This window comes from Spea bombifrons, chromosome 7 (genome assembly GCF_027358695.1).
Source record: "Spea bombifrons isolate aSpeBom1 chromosome 7, aSpeBom1.2.pri, whole genome shotgun sequence".
Lineage (NCBI taxonomy): Eukaryota > Metazoa > Chordata > Amphibia > Anura > Pelobatidae > Spea > Spea bombifrons.
Window position 1 is genome coordinate 20,581,515 of NC_071093.1, and position 21,616 is coordinate 20,603,130.

Consider the following 21,616-nt stretch of genomic DNA (forward strand, 5'->3'; position numbering starts at 1 on the left):
CCGCGTTACAGACGGGTTCTGTAGCGGAGCTTTTACAACGTCCAGGGAGGAGCATGCGCAGTTTGGTGGAACGCACGCCCGGGTGGCTATGCGTTCCACTGATGATCCGGCCGTGCTACAACGCATGCGCGGTTCGGATCATCCGGATTTGGCACCAAATTCAAAATTTGGCTGCCTATAAAAACTGTGCAAACCTGTCTGACCACAAGAGTGTGTCAGGACAGGTTTTTGCCGTGTTTGACCCCCACACGGTTTTTTTGGTGATCTTGATATTGATACACCAAAAATTGTTAACCCCTTCGTCTCCAGAGAAGGACAAAATGCCTTCTGCTCCTCCCAAAAAGGCTTCATGTAAGTCTAAACATTTGGCGTGCCTTGAATGTAATACTCCTCTCCCAGACGGCTACAAGAGGAAGACATGCCAGCAGTGTTTAGCAGATATCCTGGCTAAAGAGAAACAGAAGGATATGCAGTCTTTTCTATCCTGGTTCCAGGATAATTTGTCCCAAACATTCCAAGCATTTAAGGAGGCGGCCAAGCCAACAGTATATGACAAGCCAGGTAAGAAACACAGGAGAGATAGTCCATCTACTTCGGAATTGTCATCTGGGGAATGTTCACGTTCATCCAGGGATGTATCCAGTTCGGAAGAATCTGAATCAGAGTCCGGTTTTCCCCCTCAAGAGCTGGGAAAATTCATTAAAGAAGTAAATCATGTTTTACTGAATCCAGACACTTAAGAAAAAGGGTTTTCCTGTTTTGCCTCATCTTATGGAATTTGTACAGCGTGAATGGAAGCATCCTAGTAAGCGAGCTTTTGTTTCTAAGCACTTCAAACAACTGTTTAAGCTTCAAGATGACAGCATATGGGAAGAGCTTCCTAAAGTTGATGTCCAGGTCGCGCAGTTGTCTAAAAAAACTACATTGCCAATTGGAGAAGTTTTCGGCCTAAAAGACACCATGGACAAGAGAGCAGAGACTGCTAATAGAAGAATCTTCCAAGCAGCAGGACTTCAAAGTAAAGCAGCATCAGCTGGAGCAGCGGTAGCGAGAGCTCAAGGCTTATGGCTCCAGAAATTAGAAAACTACGTTCTGGAGGATGCAGATAAGGATCTTTCTCAATATGGGTCTGTCTACGGTTGCCAGGAGAGCAGTTTGGCTTAGATCCTGGAACGCTGATTCGGCATCTAAATCTTCACTGTGTGATCTACCATTTGAGAGGAAAAAGCTTTTTGGGTCTCCTCTGGAAGAGCTTTTGAGACAAATGTCAGACACCAAGAAAGCGCTGCCTCAAGATATTAAGCCTAAATGGAACCGCAGGTATCCCTTTAATAGACAGAGATATTCCAGACCATCGGATAAGTCTTCCTTTCGGAAACAAAATAAAGACACCAGATTTCACCCTAAAGGAGCCAGACAAGATAGGTCAAGACTGTTCTGACAAAGTAGGAGGACGCCTTCGGATGTTTCGGGATACATGGTTCCAGACTACCAGCAACCCTTGGATCCGTCGGATCATTTCAGAAGGCTACACCATAATGTTTTGCAGACCTCCACACAATGTTTTTCTAGTCTCCTCTTACCCGTCAGTAACCAAGAATACGGCATTAATTACGGCAGCGTCAAAACTCCTCAGTCAGGGAGTGATAGAAAATGTTCCAAAGTCTCAGTTTTTTCAGGGGGTTTATTCCCGGTTGTTCCTAGTCCCGAAACCAGGTGGCACCTTTCGTCCAGTATTGGATTTGAAGTTCGTCAACCAACACATTCCTTACCAACACTTCCGTATGGAGACCATCTCTTCAGTTACCCAGATGATTCAGAGAGGGGATTATATGGCTTCCCTAGACCTTCAGGATGCTTACCTTCATGTGCCTATAGCCGTAAAGTCAAGAAGATTTTTAAGATTTGCAGTGAACACAAGCTGAGGTCTCCTTCACTTTCAATTCAAAGCGCTACCCTTCGGCCTTTCCACTGCGCTTTACCATTCTTCTTTATCTTCTGCCGCCAAAGATTCTCACCCCTTTGGCGGCAGAATTAAGATTACAGGGAATATCGGTGGTCCCTTACCTGGATGACTGGTTGATAAAAGCCTCATCAGCTGCACAACTCTTAATAGATCTTCAAGCGACAATCAATCTGCTCAAAAACCATGGTTGGCTTCTGAATGTGGCCAAATCAAACTTAAATCCAACAACAGAGATCAAGTTTCTGGGGTTTCAGGTAAACTCAAGGTCTCTTCGTCTTTTTCTTCCGAAAGACAAAGCCACACGCATTCGGCTAAAAGTCACGGATCTCCAAGCATATCCCATATGCTCCATCAGAAAGGTTATGAGCATTTTGGGACTTATGACTTCCACCATGCCGGCAGTAGCCTGGGCACAGGCAAGAATGAGGCCTCTACAATGGCACATCCTGTCCCACTGGTCCAGAAAAGACGAGGACCTAGACAAAGAGATTTTGATATCTCAAGAAGTGTTGCGACAACTAGAGTGGTGGAAGATCAAGAAAAATTTGACAAGCGGCCTGTCATTCCAGCCCAAGCAGTGGCTGATAGTTACCACAGATGCATCCCAGACTGGTTGGGGAGCTCATTTCCAATCTCACTCAGCACAAGGAGAGTGGTCAACGCAGGAAGCTCGTCAAACTTCAGGGAACTACAGGCTGTCTTCAGGGCCCTAGTATCCTTCAAGCCATGGATAGTAGGCAGATCAGTGAAGATTCAATCAGACAACCCCACAACAGTGGCTTATATAAACAGACAAGGAGGTACGAGAGTAGCCAGTCTTCAATCTTTATGCACCGACATCATGCGATGGGCACAAAAGCATCTGGAAGCTATCTCGGCGGTTCACATCAGAGGTCAGTACAATGCTCTAGCAGACGACCTCAGCAGAAACAGATGCTCTCAAGCAGAATGGTCTCTTCATCCGACTATGTTTCAAAAATTGGTGGGATTAGTGGGCTTGCCAGAAGTGGATCTTATGGCAACAAGACTGAACCGAAAGGTCCCTCTTTTTGCTTCCCTGTACAATATGGATTACCCGCCCTTTCTGGATGGATTAGGGATCAAGTGGCAATTCAACCTGGCCTATATCTTCCCTCCGGTGGCGATGATTCCCCGAGTCTTGCTCAAAGTCAAGATGGACAAGGCAAGAGTACTAGCAGTTCTCCCGTTTTGGCCAAATCGGAGCTGGTTTTCGGACCTGTGCCAGCTGGCAGTAGCTTATTGGGAGCTTCCGTTGTCCTCAGTAGTTTTGGAAACGAAAGGAATTCCCCTTCACATCCTTCGAATGTACATACTGACGGCCTGGCTGCTGCAAGGCTAATCCTGAAAAATCAAGGTATAGAACCTATTATGACTGATCTCCTCTTGAATTCAGTGAGACGGTCTACATCAAGAATTTATCTGAGAACATGGAGAAAATTTTTGGAATGGTGTCAGTCTCTAGATCTACAGTCTTCCCCTCCGTCCATTCCGGTCATTTTGCGCTTCTTGCATATGGGATTTACAGCAGGCCTCAAAGTCTCTACTCTTAAAGGTCAAGTGTCTGCTCTCAGTCATTTCCTGCTACTCGATCTGGCGTCAGATCGCTTAATTCGGAGATTTTTTAAGGCCATCACAATTAAAAGACCTCCGGTTAGATCATTTTTTCCACCATGGGATCTTACCATGGTTCTCAAAGCTCTGTGTTTATCTCCGGTTGAACCTCTCCAGAAAGTGTCACTAAAATTCCTCTCCCTAAAGACAGCATTTTTAGTGGCTATCACGTCGGCACGGCGCATTGGGGAACTCCAGGCGCTCTCAGCCTCTAAGGAATTTCTAGTTTTTCATCAAGATAAAGTGGTCATGTATCCCAGACCGTCATTTCTGCCTAAAGTGTTATCCCAGGTCAATATTAACCAGCCTATTATCCTGCCTACTTTTTATCCGGATCCTACGACACCAGAAGAAAATGAATGGCACTCGTTGGATGTTAAGAGAGCTCTTACCATATATTTGGAACGTACCTCTTCTTTTCGTTCATCTGACCACCTGTTTCTACAGTTCCAGGGAAGGTCTTCAGGGCAAGCAGTGTCAAAATCTACGTTATCCAGATGGCTCACAGATACCATCCGTCTGGCATACGACTCCTGTGGGGCCACACTTCCTCCTCAGATTACGGCTCACTCTACGAGAGCCGTCTCAGTCTCCTGGGCCTCCAGGTCTTCAGTCTCTCCGGAGGACATTTGTAAAGCAGCAACGTGGTCCTCATGGAATACTTTTATCAAACATTATAGACTGGACATTTCCTCTGCTTCAGCGGCTGAGTTTGGACGTCAGGTCCTTCACGCAGTCAAACTCTAACTCCCTCCCCTTTTTTTTTTTTGAGGGGGATCTTGCTACATCCCTCTGGTACTGCCACTATACGCCGGGAAAAACAGTAATTTTACTCACCGTAAATTCTCTTTTCCCAAGTATAGTGGCAGTACGGATCTCCCTCCCAATTTGGTATTAATACAGATAATTGTTTTCCATCCTTTGGTCCTCTTGTTAGTTAACTGCTTCTCCATGCCGGTACGGGCGGTTATAGGGTAAGGGGGGGGCGGAGTTTAACCCTTCGTTTTCTTTTAGTGTTTGTCCCGGCGAAAGAGCAAACCCTCTGGTACTGCCACTATACTTGGGAAAAGAGAATTTACGGTAAGTAAAATTACTGTTTTTTTCTTCTCTAAGGTGGAAATTCGCTTAACACTCTTGTCTTTTTGTGTGCAGTGATCTGAGCATGTAGCGTAGATAAGAAAAAAAGTGTATTTGCACAAATTGGGGTGCGGCCTATAATCGGGGTTTAGCGCTGTTAGTATTGTCCGACGCCTGGGACATGCAGTTCAGGCCGCCAGGTGGGTTCCCAACACTACCCCTAGCCTCAATATAAGACTACCCTAGAGGAAAAAAGTTTTACCGGTATGTTAGTTCATGTGAACAATGTGAAAGCTATGATTGAGGATATATATATATATATATATATATATATATAATTTATATATTATTATATAAAAAAAAATTTTTGTTCTTCAACCTGCCTCCCCAGTTCTGCACATCTGCCCCCCATCTGGAAGCCATCTGGCTTGTCACTCTGCCCCAGAAATGCCTTATAGGGAGGTATAAGGTATTTCAGGAGGCAGTGGTGTATAGAGGGTTAAAAGGCATTTCTGGAGGCAGAGTGCCATTAAAAGGCATTTCACATTATCGGAGCTTCTGAGTCCCCGGTGCTTAGTCCGGGCAGAGTGTAGAGCTCTACGCGAATCGCGTAGACAACTTCCGCTGCAGCCGGGAGGAGGTGCAGTTAGCAGTGGGGGTTGTCTGCGTCCATCGCGCAGACCTTCCTAGGCTGTCGGAGATCACAGGGAACTCTGACAGCCTGGGAAGGTCTGCGCGAATTGCGTAGAGCTCTACACGCTGCCCGGACTAAGCACCGGGGACTGTGTGGGTGTGGACATCGCTGCGGGGGATCTGGATCTTGGTCTCATAGTCAGACCTAGTTGAGGTCTGATTATAAGACGACCCCTGATTTATGAAAACCTTGTCTTATAATCGAGCAAATACGGTGTATCCATCCACAATCCGGTAAGGCTGATCCCATATTCATACTTTCTAACTACTCTATTTTAATATTTGTATCTTATTCCCTATTGCACAATTTTTACGGACTCCATATTTGATTTTATTATTTTCTTGATGTTCACACAAAACATGAACCTTCAACCTGTCTTGTATAACTAACTTGTTTTCAAGTTTATTTATCCAGTTATCCCACTCTTTATATATTTGATTGCACCACCCAAAGTTGTAAGCGATCCCTCTTTCCATTTTAAATTGATGTATTATTTGAGCTTTGGTTTTTATCCATGTATTAACCACTGTAGACCTCCAATTTTTTTTACTATTGACAATTTTACAGCCATCATAAGATCTTTATTTTTTTCATATCTTTTTAGAGGTGGGATGTTAAGGTGTAATATAGCTAAATCAGGGGACCTGCTAATCTCCTGACCCAACAATTCCTCCAAATTTTCAGAGTTACGTCCCACAATGTTCTAACCAGTGGGCAGCTCCACTGTATGTGGAGAAAATCTCCATCTTGTTGGCCACACATCCAGCAATAAGTTGGAGAGTCAGGGAGCATTTTCGCCAACCTAGTAGGTACCAGATACCACCTATTAATTTTAAATTCAACCTCACATAGATTCAGGCAGTAAATTGCATTGCACATCTGGTTAAATGTCTTATATGCATCTACTCGAGATGCATATTTTTCCCGGCGTATAGTGGCAGTACCAGAGGGTTTGCTCTTTCCCCGGGACAAACACTGAAAGAAATTGAAGGGTTAAGCTCCGCCCCCCTCTTACCCTATAACCGCCCGTACCGGCATGGTAAAATTAGTTCTTTTTTGTCCCGCTGGGACGAACACTTGGGGCTCCGGCTCCTCCAAATTGAAGAGGCTTCGGTCGGCACACGGGTTGTGCTGGCCAAGCAGGGGTCGGGCAGTCCGTTCGCTCCCCGGGTGGGAGCTCGGCTGCGGCTCAGCTACTCCGCGTTACAGACGGGTTCTATAGTGGAGATTTAAGCAGCCAGGGGAGGAGCATGCGCAGTACGGTGGAACGCACGGCCGGGTGGCTATGCGTTCCACTGATGATCCGGCCGTGCTACAACGCATGCGCGGTTCGGATCATCCGTTTTTGGCGCCAAATTCAAAATTTGGCTGCCTATAAAGACTGTGCAAACCTGTCTGACCACAAGAGTGTGTCAGGACAGGTTTTTGCCGTGTTGTTTGACCCCCACACGGTTTTTTTGGTGATCTTTATAGTGATACACCAAGAACATGTTAACCCCTTCATCTCCAGAGAAGGATAAAATGCCTTCTGCTCCTCCCAAAAAGGCTTCATGCAAGTCTAAACATTTGGCTTGCCTTGAATGTAATACTCCTCTCCCAGACGGCTACAAGAGGAAGACATGCCACCAGTGTTTAGCAGATATCCTGGCAAAAGAGAAACAAAAGGATATGCAGTCTTTTCTATCCTGGTTCCAGGTTAATTTGTCTCAAACATTCCAAGCATTTAAGGAGGCGGCCAAGCCAACTGTATATGACAAGCCAAGTAAGAAACGCAGGAGAGAGCGTAGTTCATCCACATCAGAATTGTCATCTGGGGAATGTTCTCATTCATCTATGGATGTATCCAGTTCGGAAGAATCTGAATCAGAGTCCGGTTTCCCCTCTCAAGAACTGGGAAAATTCATTAAAGAAGTAAATCATGTTTTACTGAATCCAGAAACTAAGAAAAAGGGTTTTCCTATTTTGCCTCATCTTATGGAATTTGTACAGCGTGAGTGGAAGCATCCAAGTAAGCGAGCTTTTGTTTCTAAGCACTTCAAACAAATTTTTAAGCTTCAAGATGACAGCATATGGGAAGAGCTTCCTAAAGTTGATGTCCAGGTCGCTCAGTTGTCTAAGAAAACTACATTGCCAATTGGAGAAGTTTCCGGCTTAAAAGACACCATGGACAAGAGAGCAGAGACTGTTAATAGAAGAATCTTCCAAGCAGCAGGACTTCAAAGCAAAGCAGCTTCAGCTGGAGCAGCGGTAGCGAGAGCTCAAGGCTTATGGCTCCAGAAATTAGAAGACCACGTTCTGGAGGATGCAGATAAGGATCTTTCTCAACTTCTAAAAAATTTGAAGCTTTCTAATGATTTTTTGATTGATACGGTGGAAGAATTGGTCAAGCTATCCGCCCGTAATATGGGACTGTCTAGGGTTGCCAGGAGAGCAGTTTGGCTTAGATCCTGGAACGCTGATTCTGCATCTAAATCTTCACTGTGTGATTTACCATTTGAGAGGGAAAAAGCTTTTTGGTTCTCCTCTGGAAGAGCTTTTGAAACTGATGTCAGACACCAAGAAAGCGCTGCCTCAAGAAATTAAGCCTAAATGGAACCGCAGGTATCCCTATAATAGGCAGAGATATTCCAGACCATCGCATAAGTCTTCCTTTCAGAAACAGAATAAAGACACCAGATTTCACCCTAAAGGAGCTAGACAAGACCGGGCGAGAAGGTTCTGACAAAGTAGGAGGTCGCCTTCAGATATTTCGGGACACATGGTTCCAGACTACCAGCAACCCATGGATCCGTCAGATCATATCAGAAGGCTACACCATAATATTTTGCAGGCCTCCACATAATGTTTTCCTAGTCTCCTCTTACCCATCAGTAATCAAGAATACGGTATTAATCACGGCAACGTCAAAACTCTTCAGACAGGGAGTGATAGAAAACGTTCCAAAGACTCAGCTTTTTCAGGGGGTTTATTCCCGGTTGTTCCTGGTCCCAAAGCCAGGTGGCACCTTTCGTCCAGTATTGGATTTGAAGTTCGTCAACCAACATATTCCTTACCAACACTTCCGTATGGAAACCATCTCTTCAGTTACTCAGATGATTCAGAGAGGGGATTATATGGCTTCCCTAGACCTTCAGGATGCTTACCTACATGTGCCTATAGCCGTAAAGTCAAGAAGATTTCTAAGATTTGCAGTGAACGCAAGCCAAGGTCTCCTTCACTTTCAATTCAAAGCGCTACCCTTCGGCCTTTCAACTGCGCCAAGAGTCTTCACCAAGATTCTCACCCCTTTGGCGGCAGAATTAAGATTAAGAGGAATATCTGTGGTCCCATATCTGGACGACTGGTTGATAAAAGCCTCATCCGCTGCACAACTCTTAATAGATCTTCAAGTGACGATCAATCTGCTCAAAAACCATGGTTGGCTTCTGAATGTGGCCAAATCAAACTTAAATCCAACAACAGAGATCAAGTTTCTGGGGTTTCGGGTAAACTCAAGATCTCTTCGTTTTTTTCTTCCAAAAGACAAAGCCACACGGGTTTGTACAGGCTGACGGCCTGGCTGCTGCAAGGCTAATCCTGAAAAATCAAGGTATAGACCCTATTATGACTGATCTCCTCTTGGGTTCAGTGAGATTATCTACATCAAAAATTTATCTGAGAACATGGAGGAAATTTCTGGAATGGTGTCAGTCTCTAGATCTGCAGTCTTCTCCTCCATCCATTCCGGTCATTTTGCGCTTCTTGCATGTGGGATTTACAGCAGGCCTCAAGGTCTCTACACTTAAAGGTCAAGTGTCTGCTCTCGATTTGGCGTCAGATCGCTTAATTCTGAGATTTTTTTAAGGCCATCACAATTAAGAGACCTCCGGTTAGATCATTTTTTCCACCATGGGATCTTACCGTGGTACTCAAAGCTCTGTGTTTATCTCCGTTTGAACCTCTCCAAAAGGTGTCACTAAAATTCCTCTCCCTAAAGACAGCATTTTTAGTAGCTATCACGTCAGCACGGCGGATTGGGGAACTCCAGGCTCTCTCAGCCTCTAAAGAATTTCTCGTTTTCCATCAAGACAAAAGTGGTCATGTATCCCAGACCGTCATTCCTGCCTAAAGTGTTATCTCAGGTCAATATTAACCAACCTATTATCCTGCCTACTTTTTATCCAGATCCTACGACACCAGAAGAAAGTGAATGGCACTCGTTGGATGTTAAGAGAGCTCTTACCATATATTTGGAACGTACCTCTTCTTTTCGTTCATCTGAGCATCTGTTTCTTCATTTCCAGGGAAGGTCTTCAGGGCAAGCGGTGTCAAAATCTACGCTGTCCAGATGGCTCACAGATACCATCCGTCTGGCATATGACTCCTGTGGGGCCACGGTTCCTCCTCAGATTACGGCTCATTCTACGAGAGCCGTCTCAGTCTCCTGGGCCTCCAGGTCTTCAGTCTCTCCGGGGGACATTTGTAAAGCAGCGACATGGTCCTCATGGAATACTTTCATCAAACATTACAGACTGGATATTTCCTCTGCTGCGGCGGCTGAGTTTGGACGTCAGGTCCTTCACGCAGTCAAACTCTAACTCCCTCCCCTTTTTTGGGGGGATCTTGCTACATCCCTCTGGTACTGCCACTATACGCCGGGAAACACAGTAATTTTACTCACCGTAAATTCTCTTTTCCCAAGTACAGTGGCAGTACGGATCTCCCTCCCAAATTGTATTAATAAAGATAATTGTTTTCTATCCTTTGGTCCTCTTGTTATTTAACTGATTTCACCATGCCGGTACGGGCGGTTATAGGGTAAAGGGGGGGCGGAGCTTAACCCTTCGATTTCTTTCAGTGTTTGTCCCAGGGAAAGAGCAAACCCTCTGGTACTGCCACTATACTTGGGAAAAGAGAATTTACGGTGAGTAAAATTACTGTTTTTAAATCTCTAGCCCATTTATCCAGAGATTTCGTCGGATGATCTTTTTTACTTAAGTTTATTATATCTATGCATCCACTTATGGGTTTTTGCCCTCAATCTTTCTAGATTAACAATTTTTGGGGAACAGTCTCCCATATATAGGTGTCTTTCTAGCACAGGTAATTAAACGGTTAGCTTTGTGGTAACTCAAATGTCCTTGCCATTCCTGGTGGCACAGGTGAAGAAGGCTCCGCCTACCAGGTAGGGTAGGTAACTATATTTTAAAAAAAAAAAAAAACCTCCCCTTTCCTCCCCAGTGTTTCCTGCCCTAGTCAGGTAGAGGCATCGGCTGCTCCTTACCTCCGTTTGTTGTTTTTTGGAGCCCCGGGGGGGGCTAAAGCCACAGCATTGTCGGCGGTCTCTAGAGGAGCTCTTTGGCTTAAGTCACGGGTGGCAGATAATGCCTCAAAACATTTGCAACATTCCATTTCAGGGGAACCATCTGTTCGGGAGTGATCTTTTTTTTGTTTAAAGTAGTTTATTTGCATTTTAACATAAGAAAAGGCAACAGTTGCCAAAACCAAAGTGTTGCATCAGTACAGTGCATGAGAAATCGACATGGATACATACCATAGCATTAACAAGTCAAAACTGCGACCGTAGACATGAGAGTGCAGCAGGGGCACAACAATGAATAACATCACATACATCTGAGCCCGAAGGCCTCTACTGTTGCTCAGAATAAAAAAATAAGCATGGTAAGTAAGCAACCTGCTAGCAAACACTTCACAAGTAAGGGGGGAGGGGAAGGGGAAGAGAAAAGAAAAGAGAGATTAAGAGAAAGGAAAGAGAAAGACAAGTGTGAAAGCCTCCTTTGCCAAGTTATAGGTGGAGCAGAGAATGAACTGGTCTAGGACCCGGGAACGTAGAGAGCCACGGTTCCCAGATAGCCTCGAACTTTGGCATGCTATCATGCAATTTAGCAGTAATCTTCTCCATATTAACGATGTGCCAGATGTTAGACTGGATTTCACTGTGGGTCGGGGGGTCCCCCTTCCATCGTTTAGCGATAGCCTGTTTGACAGCCGCGCATATCCTGTGGATAAGTTGCTTATTCGGTGTGGACAAAGTGTCACCAGGAATGTCCATTATAAGAAGAGCGACTTCTGGAGATAAACGCACGTCTGTCAGGACCCTACCGGTAGTCGGCGGGGGTCCTCACCCGACGGCGACACCGCCGGGCGCCCGCGTCCTCGGCCACGTTCCGGTCGGGTCCCAACCCGTCGGCGGCGGAGGTCCTTACCCGGCGGCGTCCCCGCCGAGCAACCACGTCCTTGGCCTCACGGCACGGCATCTCCGTGCCGCGGGCCGCGTCCCTGGTCTCCGTTGCGGCGGCAGCCGCACGCGGCAGAAGCAGGGAGTAGCAGTATGGCGGGGGGGCGTGTCCTGCGGTCCCAGACCGCTGCTAGCAGCCAGGGGGGCGTGTCCTGCGCTCCCAAACCGCTACTGGCAGCCAAGGGGGGCGTGTCCTGCGCTCCCAAACCTATCTGACAGCCAGGGGAGGGGTTAGGGACTAATTGACAGCCACAGAGAGAGGAGGAGTATCAATTAGGCGGGCTATTTAAACCTGCAACCCTGTAACTTCATTACTTGGTTGTTCAAGTTCCCTACCGGATTCCTATACCCTGTAGCTGTTATTCCTCTATTTGAATTATATGGACTTTTGACCCTCGGCTTCATTCCTGGACTTTGTTTTTGGATTATCCCTTGTACTGCGAACCTTCTGATTGATTTACGGACTTTGACCCTCGGCTGGATTTCTGGACTTTGTCTTTGGATTACCCTTGTTGTACTGCGCACCTTCTATTTGATTACACGGACTTTTGACCCTTGGCTAAGATACTGGACTTTGTGTGTTGGATTGCCCTTACTTCACTCCCTTGCACCCGGTGTCTCTCTGCGCTGCGCTCCGAACCCCACTCAGCCATGACATAACAACCAAGTCATATGGAGCCTGCAGGAGTCACCGATGCCTTCATGGCGCTCACGCAGCAGATTGCAACTTTGGCTCACACCATGCAAGGGCTGCAGGATAATCAACAAACCTTGCAAGCCCAGGTGCAAGCCCTACAAGCAGCTCCCATAGCAGCGGCTCCACCTGCACCTCCTGTCCCTCCTCCTATTGCCGACGCTATGGCCGCACAGGCACCTGACCCTCACGTACCGCTCCCTGACCGGTTCTCCGGGGACCTCTCCAAGTATAAAGCGTTTATTACCACGTGTGAATTGCTGTTTGCCCTTAAACCCAGGGCCTATGCCACGGATTTCGTAAAAGTAAGAACCGTCATTTCTTTACTCACTGGAGCCCCTATGTCTTGGGCTCACCACCTTCTGCAGGCGGATCACCCGTCCTTGAATAACTGGGAGGACTTCCGACGCTCCTTGGATGCCTTATATGATGACCCTCACAGAACCGCCACAGCGGAGACCGGTCTGAGAGCCCTCAAGCAAGGAAGGAGGCATGTGGAGGAATACGTAGCGGAATTCCGTGGATTGGCTGTGGAAACCCAATGGAATGAACCAGCCCTTGTGCATCAGTTTCGCTTGGGCCTTTCTGAACAATTGAAAGACGAGTTAGCCAGGGTTGGCATACCAGAGACCCTGGAGGATCTGACTCAACTGGTGATACAGATGGACAGGCGTTTTCGGGAAAGGCGTTCGGAACGGTCCGCCAATATTGGTCCTCTCCGTCCTACACCGTTTTTTCATACTACTCCTGCCTCTGCTCCAGCAACGACAGAGGAACCTATGATGATAGGTATGGCTCGTGGGCCGTTACCCGAAGCAGAAAAAGAAAGACGAAAGAAAGCTAACCTCTGCCTCTATTGCGGAGGCCCGGGCCACACTTCCTACCAGTGCCCTGCCTTAGCCTCCAGAGGTAAGCGTTCTCCACCTGTGTATCCTGTATTGTTTGGGGGCTTGTCTAGCCACTTATCCATCCCTGTCTCATTACAGTGGGACGGAAAAAGGATCCAGCAGAAGGCCATCATTGACTCCGGAGCCAGCGAATGCTTCATGGACCTTGCGCTGGCACGTGCTTCAGGTCTCCCAACCCAATCCAAGGCACAACCACTCACGATCCATCTGGTGGATGGCACCCCTATGAAGTCAGGCCCAGTAACCAACGAAACCATACCGGTCTCCCTCACCGTTGGGACCAGACACCAAGAGACTCTATGTTTCAACCTGGCACCGTCTCCTTTGTTTCCCATAATTCTGGGGTTACCGTGGCTTCGCCGTCACAACCCCTGTATTGACTGGACTGCTGGTGCGCTGACATTCTCCTCTCCTCACTGTAACCGGCACTGTCTTCTCGATGCCCGTTCACCTACACCCCACTTTGTTTCATCCACCGTGTCCACGCCGTCAACCAAGATACCCATACCCTACCAGGACTACGCTAAGGTCTTTGATAAAAAGGAAGCGGAACAATTACCACCTCATAGGACATATGACTGTCCGATTGATTTGATACCGGGTGCCGCTATTCCCTTCGGGAGGATATTCCCCCTGTCTGAACCGGAACTCAAGGTTTTGAAGGACTATATTGAAAGTAGTGTACGTAAGGGCTTCATCAGGCCTTCAACGTCACCTGCGGGTGCTGGTATTTTTTTTGTGGGTAAGAAGGACGGTGGAGTTAGACCATGTGTGGATTACCGTGCACTAAATAAAATCACCATTAAAAACAAATACCCGCTTCCTCTCATACCTGAGCTGATGGATAGGCTACGTGGGGCATGTATCTACAGCAAGATCGACCTGTTAGGGGCTTACAATTTAGTACGTATAAGGAGGGGGGATGAATGGAAAACGGCCTTTCGTTCCCGCTATGGTCATTACGAATGCAGGGTCATGCCATTCGGCCTTTGTAACGCGCCCGCCACATTCCAGCATTTCCTCCATGACATATTTCGGGATTTATTGGACACCTGCGTAATAATATACCTAGACGACATCCTTGTGTACTCCTCGTCATTGATGGAACACCGGAAACACGTGCGACAGGTCTTGAACCGTCTACAGGAGAACCAACTGTACGCAAAGATTGAAAAATGCACCTTTGAAACAACAAGGATAGAATACCTCGGCTTCATCATAACCCCAGGTCACATTGAAATGGACCCCAAAAAAGTAGAAGCCATATTACAGTGGCCCACGCCAACATCGGTCAAAGCCGTACAGAAGTTTGTGGGTTTCGCCAACTATTACAGGCGGTTCATCAACAGTTTCTCCCGAATCATCCGTCCTATCACACAGTTGACCACCAAACAGAACCGTTTCCAGTGGACACCACAAGCCCAACATGCCTTTGAACTCTTGAAACAAAAGTTCACAACTGCACCCATACTCGTTTTGCCTGATCCAGAAAAACCTTATTTCTTGGAGGTAGACGCCTCGGAAACCGCAGTAGGCGCGGTGTTGTCACAAAGACACGGAGAGAAGGACTCCTTGCACCCTGTCTCCTTTTATTCCAAGCGCCTCAACCCTGCCGAACGCAATTATGGCGTAGGTGATCGCGAGCTACTGGCCATCAAGATGGCTTTGGAAGAATGGCGCCACCTGTTGGAGGGCGCTCAACATCCTGTTACAGTGTTCACGGATCACAGGAACCTCGAATACCTCCAGACAGCACGCAGACTCTGTCCTAGACAGGCTCGTTGGGCACTGTTTTTCACTAGATTTCCCCTACACATAACATACAGACCAGGCGCCCGCAATGGAAAAGCGGACGCCTTATCCCGGTTATACGATGAACAAGAAAAGACCACAGAGGCCGAAAACACCATCCTCCCTGCTGGCGTCTTTCTTGCCTTCCGGACGTCTCTACTCCAGAAACTCCGAACCCACAGCACCCCTCAACCGTCTCCGGTGTGTGACGTTCCTCTCCACTCTAATGATGGTCTCCTATACAGAGGCAGCCAGCTTTACGTGCCGGATCAAGTCAAACCCGACATCCTCAACGCCGTACATGATCATCCTCTAGCTGGACATGGGGGTGTTCGGAAAACCTATGAATTGGCTAAGAGGTCCTTTTGGTGGCCCGCGATGAAACGGGACATCATAACATATATCAAATCGTGCGATACATGTGCCCGAGCCAAACAACAACCAGTCAAGGCTACTGGCCTCTTGCAACCACTACCCATACCTAAACGACCATGGGAAGAAGTGGCGGTGGATTTCATAGTGGACCTACCGGTATCCCAACAACATACTACTATCATGGTAGTGGTCGATAGGCTCACAAAAATGGCACACTTCATTCCTGTTCACCGACTGCCAACCGCCGCACAAACCGCTGACCTGTTCATCCGCCACATTTTTCGTCTCCACGGCATCCCTAAGACAGTACTATCCGACAGAGGGGTGCAATTCACATCTCGGTTTTGGGCTGCATTCTGTAAAGGGTTACGTCTCAAGAGACTTCTTTCATCTGCATATCACCCCCAGACCAACGGGCAAACTGAAAGAATAAACCAGATTCTGGAACAGTACCTTCGTTGCTATGTGTCACACCTCCAAGACGACTGGTGCCCTCTGTTACCAGTGGCTGAATTTGTATACAACAACCAGGTACAGAGTTCAATTCGGATGACGCCCTTTCGGGCTAATTACGGGTACGACCCGCAGTTCCATGTGGACATACCTCCTACTGCCACCGTTCCCCCAGCTGTTGATCGACTACAACTCCTACAACAGGGGTTTCAGACCCTACAGACCCACTTACACAAGGCACAACTGGATCAGAAAAGGCATGCTGATAAACGAAGACAAGCAGCACCCCTTTATCAAGTCGGAGACAAAGTGTGGCTATCCTCTGCCCACATCAAATTACCAGGACCATCAAAGAAACTAAGTCCAAAATACCTAGGACCTTTCACCGTTACCGCCATTTATGGTCCTTCGGCCGTTCGCCTTGATCTCCCTACCACATGGCGCGTACACCCCACGTTTCATGTATCCCTCATCAAGAAATGGTTCCCCGATACGCACCAAAGAAAACCACAAGCTCCTCCACCTCCCCCGGTCTCGGTGTCGGGTGCAGATGAGTACGAAGTGGACAGCATCTTGGATTCCCGTCATCGGTATGGACGCATAGAATACCTGGTTCATTGGAAGGGCTATGGCCAAGAAGAACGTACATGGGAACCTGCCTCCAACTTCCATGCTCCAGTGAAGATTCGTGCTTTCCATCTGGCACATCCTTCCAAGCCTGCACCTGCTCGCCCCCTGAGGTGGCGTCTCCGGGGGGGATCCTGTCAGGACCCTACCGGTAGTCGGCGGGGGTCCTCACCCGACGGCGACACCGCCGGGCGCTCGCGTCCTCGGCCACGTTCCGGTCGGGTCCCAACCCGTCGGCGGCGGAGGTCCTTAACCGGCGGCGTCCCCGCCGAGCAACCACGTCCTTGGCCTCACGGCACGGCATCTCCGTGCCGCGGGCCGCGTCCCCGGTCTCCGTTGCGGCGGCAGCCGCACGCGGCAGAAGCAGGGAGTAGCAGTATGGCAGGGGGGCATGTCCTGCGGTCCCAGACCGCTGCTAGCAGCCAGGGGGGGCGTGTCCTGCGCTCCCAAACCGCTACTGGCAGCCAAGGGGGGCGTGTCCTGCGCTCCCAAACCTATCTGACAGCCAGGGGAGGGGTTAGGGACTAATTGACAGCCACAGAGAGAGGAGGAGTATCAATTAGGCGGGCTATTTAAACCTGCAACCCTGTAACTTCATTACTTGGTTGTTCAAGTTCCCTACCGGATTCCTATACCCTGTAGCTGTTATTCCTCTATTTGAATTATATGGACTTTTGACCCTCGGCTTGATTCCTGGACTTTGTTTTTGGATTATCCCTTGTACTGCGAACCTTCTGATTGATTTACGGACTTTGACCCTCGGCTGGATTTCTGGACTTTGTCTTTGGATTACCCTTGTTGTACTGCGCACCTTCTATTTGATTACACGGACTTTTGACCCTTGGCTAAGATACTGGACTTTGTGTGTTGGATTGCCCTTACTTCACTCCCTTGCACCCGGTGTCTCTCTGCGCTGCGCTCCGAACCCCACTCAGCCTTGACAACGTCAGTGTGTAATGCTCTCGACAAGAGTACAGACACAGAGGACCATATGGGCTGAACCAAGCTACAAGTCCACCACGCATGGAAATAGGTGCCCCGTTCTCCGCATCCCCGAAAACAGCAATCACTGGAGCCGTTGATCCTATGCGACAATTGTACAGGCGAAGTGTACCATCTAGCGACCACCTTATAGGCCCCTTTCTTTAATCATTGTGTTAATCGTGGTTTTATGTAGAGTAGTCGCTGCAGAATCCCAGTCCTCGTCAGGGTAAGCAGAGAGTAAATCCTTGTGCCACTGGGAACGATATAGGGGCGGGTGAGCAGACGTCACTGAGATAAAGCTGGAGTAATGCGCCGAGATAGACCCTTTGAGCCGTTTCCGTGCCATAAACCACCGTTCAAAGGTCGTCAGAGTAGACATCTCGCCTCTAGCCAATAAAGAGCGTATAAAATGGCGAACTTGCAGGTAACGGAATGTTTCAGTTGGAGGTATATGCTTGGATTCCCGGAGTGTGGCAAAAGAGAACATCTGTCCTCCCCGAACCAGGTCGCCCAGGGTAAGAAAGCCAGCGTCCGACCACCACCTAAACAACGATGGATGCATACCTTCAGGAAAAAGGGGGTTGGACAACAAAGGCGTGAGTGGAGAAAGTGGACCCGTCAGACGTAGCTTGAAGCGCCAGGCCCGCCAGAGAAGGAGCGCAGCTGATATGGTAGCGGAGGAGGAAGGACAGAGAAGCGTCGGGTTATCCAGCCATAGGACTTGTCCAAGGTGCTGGTGCAGGAAGTGCGTTCGCTCTATATCTACCCACGGAAGGGTGTTGGGTGGGTAAGACCAGGCTTCTGAGAGACTCGAGCCGCCACGTAATACAATAAAAAATCTGGAACAGCCAAGCCCCCTGATTGCTTTGGTTTATATATGGTGGACTTTTGAATGCGAACTCGTCTATTGGCCCAGACATACTTGAAGACAGTGGATTGCCGCAATCTCCTCTTTCCTGACTGGTACAGGTAGCGCCCGAAAAAGATACAAGAGCCTGGGCAATAAGTTCATTTTAACAGCGTAAATGCGCCCTAGCCACGATATATTGTAATGGGCCCATTGGCGCAGTTCCGAGCGTAAAGTGTCCATAAGACGCGGATAATTGGCTTGATAAAGTGTTGTAAAGTCCCTGGTTAGACGTATGCCCAAGTACTGTAAAGACGAATGCTGCCAGGAGAATTTAAAGTTGGTCGCAATAAGTTGTTGGACTTGGGGCTCCAAATTAACATCCAGCGCCTCACACTTGGAATCATTTATTTTATTACCGGAGAAACGGGAGAAGTCCGACAGGAGGCAAAAGAGGTTAGGAAGTGAGATAATGGGGTTCGTCAGTGTGAGCAGAATGTCATCCGCAAACAGGCTTAATTTGTATTGCACTCCCTGTACCGCAATCCCCTGTATGTCCGGACTGGCTCTAATAGCTGCTGCAAGTGGTTCTAAACATAAGGCAAACAAAAGTGGGGAAAGAGGGCAACCTTGACGTGTGCCGTTTTTAATGTCCAACGCCGAGGATTCACACCCCATCAGGGCCACCGTTGCCGTAGGACAGCTGTACAGCGCCCGCACCCCGCTCAGAAAACTGCCTTGAAAGCCAAACCTGTTCAGCACCTCCCACATATAAAGCCAGTCAATTCTATCGAAGGCTTTCTCGGCGTCTAAAGCCAGTAGCATAGATCTCTGAGTAGTAGCCTTGGCCGCCTCAATCAGGTCAATCGTGCGCCGAATATTGTCAGGAGCCTCTCTGGAAGGGATAAAACCAACTTGGTCTGGGTGTATCAGGGATGAGATGACTGAACTTAAACGAGCTGACAGTAATCGGAGTTAATAAGCGAGATGGGGCGATAGCTCCCACAAGCAGAAGGGTCTTTACCCTCTTTATGGATTACAACAATTTTAGCCTTCAACATTTCACTGGGGGGAGGGTCACCCCCGAGGAAGCGTTGAAAAAGCGCCAGTAGACGAGGAGTGAGAAGAGGCTGGAACTTTTTGTAGTACGAGCCGGGAAGCCCATCCGGGCCAGGAGCTTTAGAGGTCTTGAGTGTAGAGATCATCACCCGAATTTCCTCGTCCGTAACAGGGCTATTAAGAGACTCCAGTTGAGATTGCGAAAGACGCGGTAGCGCGATTGAATCCAGGAAGCGGCGCAGAGGGCGGAGGTCTTGGAGGTTCTGAGGAGCCTTGTTGCCGTCGTATAAATCCTGATAGAATTTAGCAAATTGATCCGCTATATCCCTTGGATGTATCCAGCTTTTCTTGTGGGAGTCAATTATCTTGGATATATTTTGAACTTTCCTTTGAACCCTCAAGCGCCGTGCCAACATGGAATCTGGCTTATTCGCCTTTTCAAAGAATTTTTGTTTGGTAAGGTTCAGCGAAAATAAAACATCTTGGCTCAGTAGAAGGTTCAATTCCCCCCGTGCCTGGACAATGTCACGCAGTAGGGAGTTGTCGAGAAGCTGCTTGTGGCGGGCTTCCAAGTCCGTAAGACGAGACGTGAGGGACTCAATCTCAGCCAGTCGCAATTTCCGGCGTCTCGCCGCTATTTTGAGGAAGGAACCTCTGACGTAGGCTTTATGTGTTTGCCAAACCAGGACAGGGTCTATATCCGGGGCCTCATTGAAGTCAAAAAATTCCTGTAAATCTGAATTGATTTCCGAGAGTATCAAGGGGTCGGTCAACAAGAACTCGTCTAGTCTCCATTGCTTAGCTCCCTTGGGCCAATCAGTCAGATGAAGAATACACTCAACAGCTCCATGATCGGACCAAATGATGGGGTGAATCCGGGCAGCATGCAGGGAGGTAGCCATGTGTTGACCGATGAAGATATAATCAATCCTCGAGTAGGACTGGTGGGGATGGGAGAAAAAGGAGTAGTCGAGCTCTTTAGGATGGAGTATTCGCCAAGCATCAACCAAGGCCACCGTTTTTGCAAAGTCCTTAAGGCGCTTAGAGTTCGGCGGGGGATGAGACAGCGGAGACGGACCTTTTCTATCCAAAAACCCATCCCATAGCGTATTAAAGTCCCCACCTACAATGAGGCTGTGTTTGCGGTATGGCAACAGGAGGTCTGTCATGCGCGAGTAAAAGTCCGCAGCCGCCGTGGACGGAGCATAAACGTTCAGGATCGCTATAGGCTTGTTTTGAAGAAGCCCCGTTAACAGGAGGTACCTGCCCCACTTGTCCGTGTGAACAGAGTGCAGTTGAAATCCCAGGGAAGAGCGAAAAAAAATACTGACCCCATTTTTCTTTTGACTTGGATGGACGGCGTGAAAGTGCAAACCGAAGGACTTGTCCCAGTACGAAGGTAAGTGAGTACTGCGGAGAGGAGTCTCTTGTAGGAGTAAGACGTCACCATGTAATTTTGGGTAGTATCGCATCGCAGCTCTACGCTTCTGGGGCGAGTTGAGGCCTTTAACATTATGAGATATTATTTTAAGAGCACTAGAAATTCGGTCCGGCGTCCTGAAAGGAGGTTAGAGAAGAAAAGCAAGAGAAATAGAACAGAGAGAAGAGAGGGAAGAAGGGGGAGGGAGAAAACAATGCAAAAATACATGTACACAGTACATCCAACATAGTGACATAAATCAGAGACACTGGTCCCCAAATAATGAGCTGTGCGTAGCGCAGATGACCAGTAAAACACTGCACTGACTTGGCAGGTGGTATAGTGTGTGTAGCAAAGGAACACGTCAGGCAGAGAGAGGACCAACTCTGGTCACAGGGGGTGTTAGGGAAGGACCAATCAAAATGGTGTCTCCAGCCCTCCTTAAACCAGAATTACCTGACTGAAGGAAACATTAAACCCAATACCGTGAGACAGGGACGCAAGGGTCCGCAGATAGATATACTAGACGACCAACAAGTGTGGGTGCATAGGTAGCCGGCAAGGCGGCAATGTGTGAATAAAACCTAACCAAACATAAAAATAAAAGAAATCGTGTGGCGTCTCAGCAATAGAAAAAACTAAAAAAGGCAATAAACGATACAGAAAAGACGGCGGGCTAAACTTAGCTGCTGCCAGTCCCATCTCACCACAACAGGGAGGACACCGCCATCAAAAGTGCAGAGCCGCTTACGGTGTTCTGCCCGGCCCGGGGTGCCCAATGCAGGAAAGTCCCCTCGCGGAGTAGGCGCAGCCGCCACAATACAGGCGACCCAAATCGGCCTAGGGCATCA

The 21,616-nt window shown here is 48.1% G+C and overlaps 1 protein-coding gene across 1 annotated transcript in view; it reads left to right on the top strand.

Annotated features, from left to right (window-relative positions):
- Positions 1-21,616, top strand: part of BZW1 (basic leucine zipper and W2 domains 1) — a 245,153-nt gene that overhangs the window by 12,941 nt on the left and 210,596 nt on the right. The gene's annotated exons all lie outside the window — the stretch shown is intronic.